Here is a 9,596-nt window from a genome sequence, read left to right on the forward strand (position 1 = left end):
CCGACCAGGCTCCTCAAGAATCCTGTCCCTAATCAAGGATACCCCTTTCACCTCCCTCTGCCAAAGATCCTTCCTGCAGGTGTCACTGCTTCTCCCTACAGCAGCGCTGTAGCACAACTCTGGCCCTCCAGCTGTTTGGGGACCGCAACTCCTAGCCATGGTGGCCGATAGTGAAGATAGCTTTGAGATCTCCATCCCTTCCATTTGAAGAGGGGTAACTCTGGGGCATCTCAAATCTCTTACAATAGTCTGGGATGATGGAAGTTGTAGTCCAGCATCTGCAGGGGGGCCGGAGATCTGCAGCCCTGCCCTACAGAATCTTCAGCAATGGAAGTAACAGCTCTTCTGCAACAGTGCTGTCAGACTCACAGCTCTGAGGATTGTATGGATGCTTCTAAATTATTTATTATTATTATTATTATTATTACATTTATATCCCGCTCTTCCTCCAAGGAGCCCAGAGCGGTGTACTACATACTTACGTTTCTCCTCACAACAACCCTGTGAAGTAGGCTAGGCTGAGAGAGAAGTGGCTGGCCCAGAGTCACCCAGCTAGTTTCATGGCTGAATGGGGATTTGAACTCGGGTCTCCCCGGTCCTAGTCCAGCACTCTAACCACTACACCACCATGCTGGCTGTGTCATTGGGATGGGAGCATGCGTGCACAGGTGTGTGTTGTAGCAGTACACACTATACATGTGGATTACATTCAGGTAGCACCGTGTAGTTCTGAATTTTCCTTTTAAGAAGTCCCCTGGGGGACTTTCCTTTTGGCCAGTGGAAAGAAAGAGGAGCGGTTACAGCACAAGACTATTCTTCCTCCTTCCATCCCCATCACCCAATGGAGGTGGGAAATGACAGGTGATTCTCTCCCTCCAAGGTCAGGCAAGGGAGAAGCTGCTGTGACTGCAAATTCCCCCGAACAAGGGTCAGGGTTGGGGGCTGGGGGAACCAGATCAAACCACGCACCAGTAAGCTGGGGAGAGATTGGGGGTCCCAAGCAGGGCTTTGCAGGACCCCTTCAACCCGATGCAGCCACTAGCACTGCTCTTTTCAAAGGGCTCGCACATTTTTCAAGCGCTTTGCACACCGAGGGATCATGAGGGGTTAAATGTATGGGTTTCCGAGGGAAATTCCCAAGGGAGAGAGAAAGGGGGGGGGGAGGCGGAGGCCAAATCCTCAAGCCATCAGATGGGTTGTTTACAAAGGTGAAGAGTCAGGTCAGAGGTCAGGCCAGGAACAAGTGGCTTGTTATCTCCTACTATTAATTGGGGGCCCGGTTGGCCTTCTGCTGGTTTTTACACATCTGTGCCAGCGGAGGGAGGCGAGATCCCTTCATTCTTTGGCTCCTGCTGGCTTCCGATGGCTTTAAAAGGGCAACAGACAAATGAATGGAGAGGAGGTCCAATGGCAGCAACTACCCATGCTAGCCCAATGGAGCCGCCATGTCCAGAGCCCAGAATACCAGTGGACACGAGTGGCTGGGGGGGCGAGACAGCAGGAGAGGACCACTGGCCTTCCTGCCCTGAGGGTGAGCTTCCCAGGGGCATTTCGTTGGCCAAGGTGGGAAACAGAACGCTGGGCTCCGCTGACCCTCAGTCAGAACCTGAAGTCTGTGGGCTTCTTTCGTCGAGTGATCAGGACAGGGGATGGGGCCGTAGGTCAGAGCATCTCCTTTGCATGCAGCGGTGCACCCAGGTCATTTGGGAACCCAGACCTGAATGGCTTTGGAGCCCCAACACACACACACCCCGTCATGATGGTGGTGGGGGAGAGGAGAACGTCCTCCCCCTTTTGCACAGTTTTTTTTTTAAATACACCACTGCATGGCAGCTGCACTAGCTGTGGGGTGGGTGGGGAGGAGAAGGGGAGAGCCAGCATGGTGTAGTGGTTAGAGTGCTGGACTAGGACCAGGGAGACCCGAGTTCAAATCCCCATTCAGCCATGATACTAGCTGGGTGACTCTGGGCCAGTCACTTCACTCTCAGCCTAACCTACTTCACAGGGTTGTTGTGAGGAGAAACCTAAGTATGTAGTACACCGCTCTGGGCTCCTTGGAGGAAGAGCGGGATATAAATGTAGTAGTAGTAGTAGTAATAATAATAATAATAATAGTAGTAGTAGTAGTAGTAGTAGTAGTAGTAGTTCCCCTTTAAGGAGGAGATGTCTACCCGGGGGGGAGGGGGCACTGCAGTGGTGGTGGCAGGGAGGGTGGGGCTGCGAGGAGGGGAAAGTTCCCCCTGTGACCCTCCATCTACGTCTGGGATGTGTCCAGCTCCGCAACCTCCTCCCAGGTGACGGCCTCTCACCTCTCTGCTGAGCGGCCTTCCTCCACGTGGAGGAAGCAGAGAGGCGAGAGGCCATCACTTGGGAGCGGAGCTGGATGGAGCTCACTGCCTCCAAAGGGTAACAGGAGGAACTCTCCCCTCCTCAACCCCCCCTCGCCGCAATTAGTGCCGCCGCGGTGCAGTGGCAGTGTTTTGTGCGCGGGCAGGTGTGGGGACAGCGGTGTGGCAGCACAACGAGTGGCTGTAAGAGCCCCCCAACCATTGCAGGGCCCCCCCAGGATCTAGGATGCTACAGGCCAGATCCCCAAGGTCCGGGGGTCAGAGCGCCTCTGTTTGCATGCAGAAAGTCCCAGGTTCCGTTGCTGGCAGCATCTCCAGTCCAGGTAGGGCTGGGGAAGACTCTTATCTGGAACTGTGGATAGTCACTCCCCATCACTCCAGGCCATACGGAGCTAGATGGATCAACGGTAACAACAACAACAACAACGATAAACCACTTTATTTGTTAGCCGTAGCTTAACAAATTGTTCTCACAAAACATTTTAAAAACATACAATAAAAACACCTAAAACACAACAAAACAAATCGCAACACAAAACAAGAAGTTGCAAAACACAGTACAAAAACATTTTTTAAATGCAATGCATAACATTTTTTTAAAAATCAATTTTTATAAGCCTGAGTGAACAGAAAGGTCTTTCCTTCATGGTCTGACACACTCCCTATTATCCAAATATCTTCTCTCTGTGTAGAACACGGATTCTCAACCTTCTGTCCCCAGATGTTCTTGGACTACAACTCCCATCATCCCCAGCCACTCCTGCCTTACAACAAGCCTTATGTGAACCACTATTCACCATGTGGCATCCAGGGTTCTGTGACAGGGAGGAAGCTCTTGCAAGGGAACTTTCCACCCCCCCTTCCCACAGTAGCATCCTGTGTACCCCAACAATGCCTCTTCAGAAGGTCAGGGGGTGAGATGGGACAGGCTGCCAAAGGAGGGGGAAATTGCGGCATGTTGGAAGGAGGAACCTTCCACGACCTGCATTTTTAGCCACATAAATTTAGAGCCCAGGTCAGAATCAGGTGGTAAGTCTGTTCCCAGATTGTGCCATTTCAGGGTTGTGTGTGTTTGTGCGTTGTGTATTTATTTGTTTGTTTTTGTTTATTTATGGAAAGGTTGTTGCTTCCCCAGAACTCTCTGCATGCAGAAAGCCAGCCTGTCTGGGAAAAGACTCGCCTGAACCTTTCTCCTTGGAATCCTAGTTTTCTGTGGGCAGGGAGTTTTTAAAGTGCAACTCCGCATCTGATATGACACAGTGGTTTCCCAGTCCCCACTCTATCTCATCAGCTGCTCTTCTATGGGATGAGAGCTGGTCTTGTGGTAGCAAGCAAAAAATTGTCCTCTTTGCTAAGCAGAGTCTGCCTTGGTTTGCATTTGAATGGGAGATTACATACATAAGCACTCTAATATATTCCCCTTAGGGGATGGGGTCACTCTGGGAACAACATCTGGGAACAACATCTAGTGTAAACCACCCTGAGCCACTTTAGGAAGGGTGGAATAGAAATTAAACAAACAAACAAACACCTGCTTGTTTGCATGCAGAAGGTTCCAAGTCCCCTCCCTGGCAGCATCTCTAAGATAGGGCTGAGAGAGACTCCTGCCTGCAACCTTGGAAAAACCGCTGCCAGTCTGAGTAGACAATACTGAGCTAGGTGGATCAATGGTCTGACTCAGCATATGGAAGCTTCCTATGTTCCTAGAAGTGGGGGATCACAGTGTGAGATGGTAGTAGTATCGATGATAGGAAAGACCCCTGACTGAAACCCTGCTGCCAGTCAGAGGAGACATACAGATGGATCAAGGGCCAGGCTCCATCGAAGGCAGCTCCATTCATTCATGTCTTCACCGTGGCCCCTGAGAAGAATCTCCAGGCCAAGTGCCAGAAGCCTATTTTGCCAGACCATCGGAACTTTTCTGAAAGCCATCAGGGTCAGTCAAGAAATGTGATGAAGGCACCGGACGTGCATTTAGTGCCGGAGTGCAGGTCCGGTGCTGGAATCTCTCCGGGTGTTGAGGCTGGCCTCCTGCGAGCCAGATGTGAGCCATTTGGAATTGTTCAGAAGACAGCCAAAGTTTGTGTAATAAATGTAATAAAGATGGTGTGTAGTTATCAGCAGGGCACTATACGCCAAACTCAAAAAGACACTGCGGCCTGAGCCGTTTGGAATCTCTGTGGCTGGCTGCTTGTTTTAAACAACTTTTGGACACATAACGCCCCCCGCCGCTTACAAGTGAAACCAGAAGGACAGTAGAGCCCTGGTGGATCAGACAGAGGATTCATCTATCCCAGCATCCTGTTTCCAGCGGAGTCTGGCCAAATACCACTAGGAAGCCCCAAGGAGAGCATGAAAGCAGCAGCTCTTGCCCATCACCCACCCATCCCGGCCAGCTACTGGTATCAAAGCCAAATAGCTTTGCCACAATTTGATTTCCAGCTCTGGCATAAGTGTCAGAAAAACTCATTTCATGGGTCAGATCCGATCCACAGGTCTCCAGTTCGTCCTCCCTATACATAATAGTCATCGGATCCCAGCTGCTTAAATTGGGGATTATAAGAATACTGGAAATATAGGAAGCTGGCTTTCAAGGAGTCAGACCCTTGGTCCATCTGGCTCAGTATTGTCTACCCAGATTGGCAGCGGCTTCTCCAAGGTTGCAGGCAGGAGTCTCTCTGGACCCTATCTTGGAGATGCTGCCAGGGAGGGAACTTGGAACCTTCTGCATGCAAAGCAAATGCTTTCCCACTGAGTTACAGCCCCATCGAGTTCTCAGAGTTGGGTCCCCAGATTATGTTGGACTACAACTCCTATCATCTCATGCTGCAGTGACCTTCAGCCATTGGGGTAGGGGATGCTGTGCACTGTGATCCAACAACACTCTGGGGACCTCCGAGTTAAGTAAACTCTTCCACACCCAGCCCTTAAGAGGGATTAATTTAAAATGTTTTTTCCCTCCCTAAACCTCTCACTTAAATTGAGGGAAGAACCTGAAAGTTATTCTCTGACTAATCCCAGCCACCATTTTGATTAAAAATTGCGGGCATGCATTATGAATCGCCTATCTGGAGAGCGAGAGGGAGAAAGATCAGCATTCTCAACACAAAGAACTCCACATCCATAATGGGTTTTTTGGTTTGTTTTTAGTACATTGATTGTGTTAGTCTGGAATGTAGAGAAATGCATTTTATTCACACCTGCCGGGATGCAAAAGCCCACCCTTTGATATGCTTCTGCCTCCGTTTTCTATGCATGCTTTCCTTAATTATCACTGAATTCCTCTTCCTTTTAGAAGAATCCACAGTCAGTCTCCAGACACACTTTCTATGTTAACCTAAACCATGTCTGTAAGTCTTTTTCAAGATGCATGGATTCACAAAGACAGCCATTCTGCTTTTAGATAAATATCAAACCAGATCGACAGCTTGATCCTGAGCCTATTTTAGCATGAAGTAAGTCCAACCAAGTTTCGCAGTGCTTAGTTATTCCCAAGTAAAGGTACATCAGTTTACAGTCCTGGTAGCAATATAACGAACAGCCCAATCCCAGAGATCCTAAAAAATTGCTTTCGGAAATCCATACCTCAGAAATCTCAGTTTCCAACTTAATTTGTTTTTGGGTTGTTTTTTTGGGGGGGGGGCGTTATAAATAGATGCAAGCCAGAAATTCAAATATTGGATGTTTAAGGGCCAGATAGGATAGGCGTTGGGAGATCTGGAAACAAGATCTCCTGCTTTTAAAAAAGAAATTAAATGTAACTGCACTTCCCTCCCACACCCATTCAAATCTGGATCACAGCACTGCAGCAGAGGTTTACCCCTTTCCGAATACAAATACAAGTCTGAAATACTTCCAAATACAAATACAAATATTTGTGGACCACTTTTCAACAAAAGTCCCCAAAGCGGTTTGCATAGATAGAAATAAATGAATAGAATAGCTTTACCTCCACAGTGTTTTCGTAATTAAAATGTTCTCCCTGGATAATTGTATTTGTCCTGTGGGGCAAAACATCCCCGCACCCTATGGCAGCAGTGCCCAGTCTATGGGTCCCCAGACATTGTTGGACTACAACTCCCATCATCCCCAACTGGGATGACATAACACATAATTGAGACACTTGTTTTGGTGATATGTGAATGCATTAAATGAGAGAGAGAGAGAGAGAGAGAGAGAGAGAATGAGAATCTGGGGACCCAGTTAGGAACTGGTGCTGCCATGGATGTTTAATGAGAAGCAAACCTCGCAAAGTTCAATGGGATGTATTCCCCAGTAGGTGCATTGAGGATTAAAGGTTTAGGCTGCAATCCTAAACACACTACCTAGAAAGCCCCTGCGAAATGCCATGGGATTACTTCTGAGTAAATATGTGCAGAACGGGGTTGAACGTGCTATTTGTCTAGCTGTATCCCTTCTCCAAATTCCCAGAATTTCATCCTGGAAACTTAATGCCATAGAAACTAAGTTTGCTGCTGCCAGGTTTCACAAGCCTTTCACCAGTCCTACAGTCAACCCGGAGAATACAAGGAGAGAACAAAAGAATCCCAAAAATGTAACCCATGTATGTTTCCGACATGCTGAAGATGTGTCACCTGTATGCACTGGGAATGTCTCCCATACCGGCCACACAGAGATGGGCAGACTCTGGGTCATCGCAATGGGGCTTGTGAAGCAGGCATTCCTGATGGATTATGCCCTAAGTTTCTAGACCTCAAGGTATCACAAACAAAAACAAAACACTATCAAGTTCTGTCTACCTCTTCCATAGGGTTCAAGCACAGGGGAGCCCCTATTTTGTTCTGAGGGGTCTATAATCTGGAATAAGAAACAGTCCTTCAGAGTGTGTGGCACTTTTGCACGTGTGTATGGACACAAGTGAAGGCTGCAGCCAAGCAGCTCTCCCTCTTGTCTCGAAGTATATATGCACACACACCTACCATGAACAGAGAAAAGGTCCCAAGTTCCCTCCCTGGCAGCATCTCCAGGACAGGCCTGAGAGAGATTCCTGCCTGCAACCTTGGAGAAGCCGCTACCAATCTGTGCAGACAATACTGAGTTAGATGGGCCAAGGGTCTGACTCGGTATATGGCAGCCAGCTTCCTAGGTTCCTATGAGAGAGTGTTCCGGTGTGTGGAACGATTCCACCCACCCAACTAGCCTTCACGACGCTTCTTCCTTCCTCGCTCCGCATTTTCTCGCTTCAACAAACCCCGGTTTAACGAACTCTTCCCCAACTCCTGCAGCCCGGCGCCTCCGTGGGGCATTTCACAGCAATCCACACACGTCGCTCTTTTCTTCTCCCCCCCCCCACTCCCCTCCACACCCATTACAGTTCCGAAATCTGCAATAAGGGCACAGAAGAGCAAATCCTCTGCCCCGCTTGCTTACCTTTTCTGACACCTCTCTGTCCCCCAAATAAAAAAGGCGCATGCATGCACACGAGATTGTGTGTGTGTGTGGTGTGTGTGTGTGGGGGGGGGGTCCTGTTTTTCACACTCACACACGTACCCACACACACAACACACTTCTGATTCCCCAAAGGCAGTCTTTCTCCCTCCCACCCGCCGTCGTTTCTTGCGGCTCTGCCGAGGATCGAGCCCAGCGGGCTGCAGCCTCGCGTCCCACCCCGCGACTCTGCACGAGGCTTTTTTTTTTCCGCCCTCCTCGGGCTTTCGGAAGAGCCCCAACTCTCTCCGCCACCCTGCCGGGATGGTTGGGGCTCGATCGCGGCAGTCTCGTCGTCGCACCCCCGTGGGGAACCGCGGCCGGCCCCGCTCCCGCTCCATCGCCGCCGCTGCGCTTACCTTCTCGCCCGCGCGCCGTCCCCTTGCCCGCTGGCCCCGGCGCGACCGCCGCCCTTGGCTTCCAGGTGTGGCGACGACCTGGCGCTTCTCCTTCGCCGCCGGCGGCTCCTCTGCTCGCGCGCGGAGGACGCCCGCAGAAGAGGTCGGCGGAGTTGCCCCGGAGGCCGGAGGAGGTCAGCCCGCGGGCGGCGGGGCGCTCAGTCAAGCGGCCAGCCACCGCGAGGGACGGCGGGCGAGGGCTCCGGCCCGAGGCAGCTCAGCCTCAGCAGCAGCAGCAGCAGAGCGCCAACCGAGTCGGCAAGGGCGGCAGCCGCTCGCGGGGGTCCCGGCCGCTGGCTCGACGCCGCCCGCCCCTCCGTGCCTGCCCGGCGCGCGAGCCTGGCTCCAGCTGCGCGGCTCGCTGCTGCCTGCAACTCGCCACGGGCCCCGCTCTGTCGCTCGCTCGCCCTGCCGGCCCTGCTGCTGCTGCCGCCGCCGCCCGAGGTGGAACCTGCTTATATGCTCTCCTCGGGGCTTTGATGTGCCTGGTGATGTCAGCCGGCATTAGCATAACAAAACGAGCCGGCTGGGCTGCTGCGTTGCGGCCGGACAAATAACCTGTTTGATCCATTCGGGCCGGCGGGGAGGGGGGGGGGAGCGTGGAGGACTTGCCAAGGATACACACACACACACACACACACACACACACCAAGGATCCCGCCCCGCCCCCCACATGCCAAGGACGCACACACTCCAAGGATGCACACACACACACACAGACACCTGACAAGGATACACACACACACCAAGGGTCCCCCACACACACATGCCAAGCACACACACACACACACCTATCTGCCAAGGACACACACACACACACACACATACAAACACACACTTGCCAAGGATACACACATGCTAAGGACACACACACCTGCCAAGGATACACACACACACACACACCAAGGATCCCCCCTCGCCACATGCCAAGGACACACACACTCCAAGGATACACACACACACCTGCCAAGGACACCCCCCCCCCAAGGATCCCGCCTCCCTCACATGCCAAGGACACACACCTGCCAAGGATACACACACACCAAGGGTCCCCCCACCACATGCCAAGCATGCACACACTAAGGACACACACACACACACACACATACACACACACACTTGCCAAGGATACACACACACACACACACACCCCCCCCCAAGGATCCTGCCCCCTGACACACCAAGGACACACAACAAGATACACACACACAACTGCCAAGGATACACACACACACACATCAATGATCCCGCTTCCCGCACACACCAAGGACACATGCATGCACACACACACTTGCCAAAGATACGCACACACCAGCCAAGGATACACATACACACACCAAAGATCCTGCCTCCCACACACACCCGGGATACACACACACACATCACATTAATGCCAGAGGGC

General features: G+C 51.6%; 1 protein-coding gene across 1 annotated transcript in view; it reads right to left on the reverse strand.

The window, feature by feature from the left end:
• WNT11 (Wnt family member 11) overlaps window positions 1-8,717 on the reverse strand; it is a 79,341-nt gene extending 70,624 nt beyond the window's left edge. The window contains exon 1 of the mRNA XM_053313073.1: window positions 8,156-8,717. The gene's annotated coding sequence lies outside the window, so the exon portion shown is untranslated. The remainder of the gene's footprint in view (window positions 1-8,155) is intronic.
• Window positions 8,718-9,596: the final 879 nt, after the last annotated feature.

The sequence above is a fragment of the Hemicordylus capensis genome, chromosome 3, assembly GCF_027244095.1.
Source record: "Hemicordylus capensis ecotype Gifberg chromosome 3, rHemCap1.1.pri, whole genome shotgun sequence".
NCBI lineage: Eukaryota > Metazoa > Chordata > Lepidosauria > Squamata > Cordylidae > Hemicordylus > Hemicordylus capensis.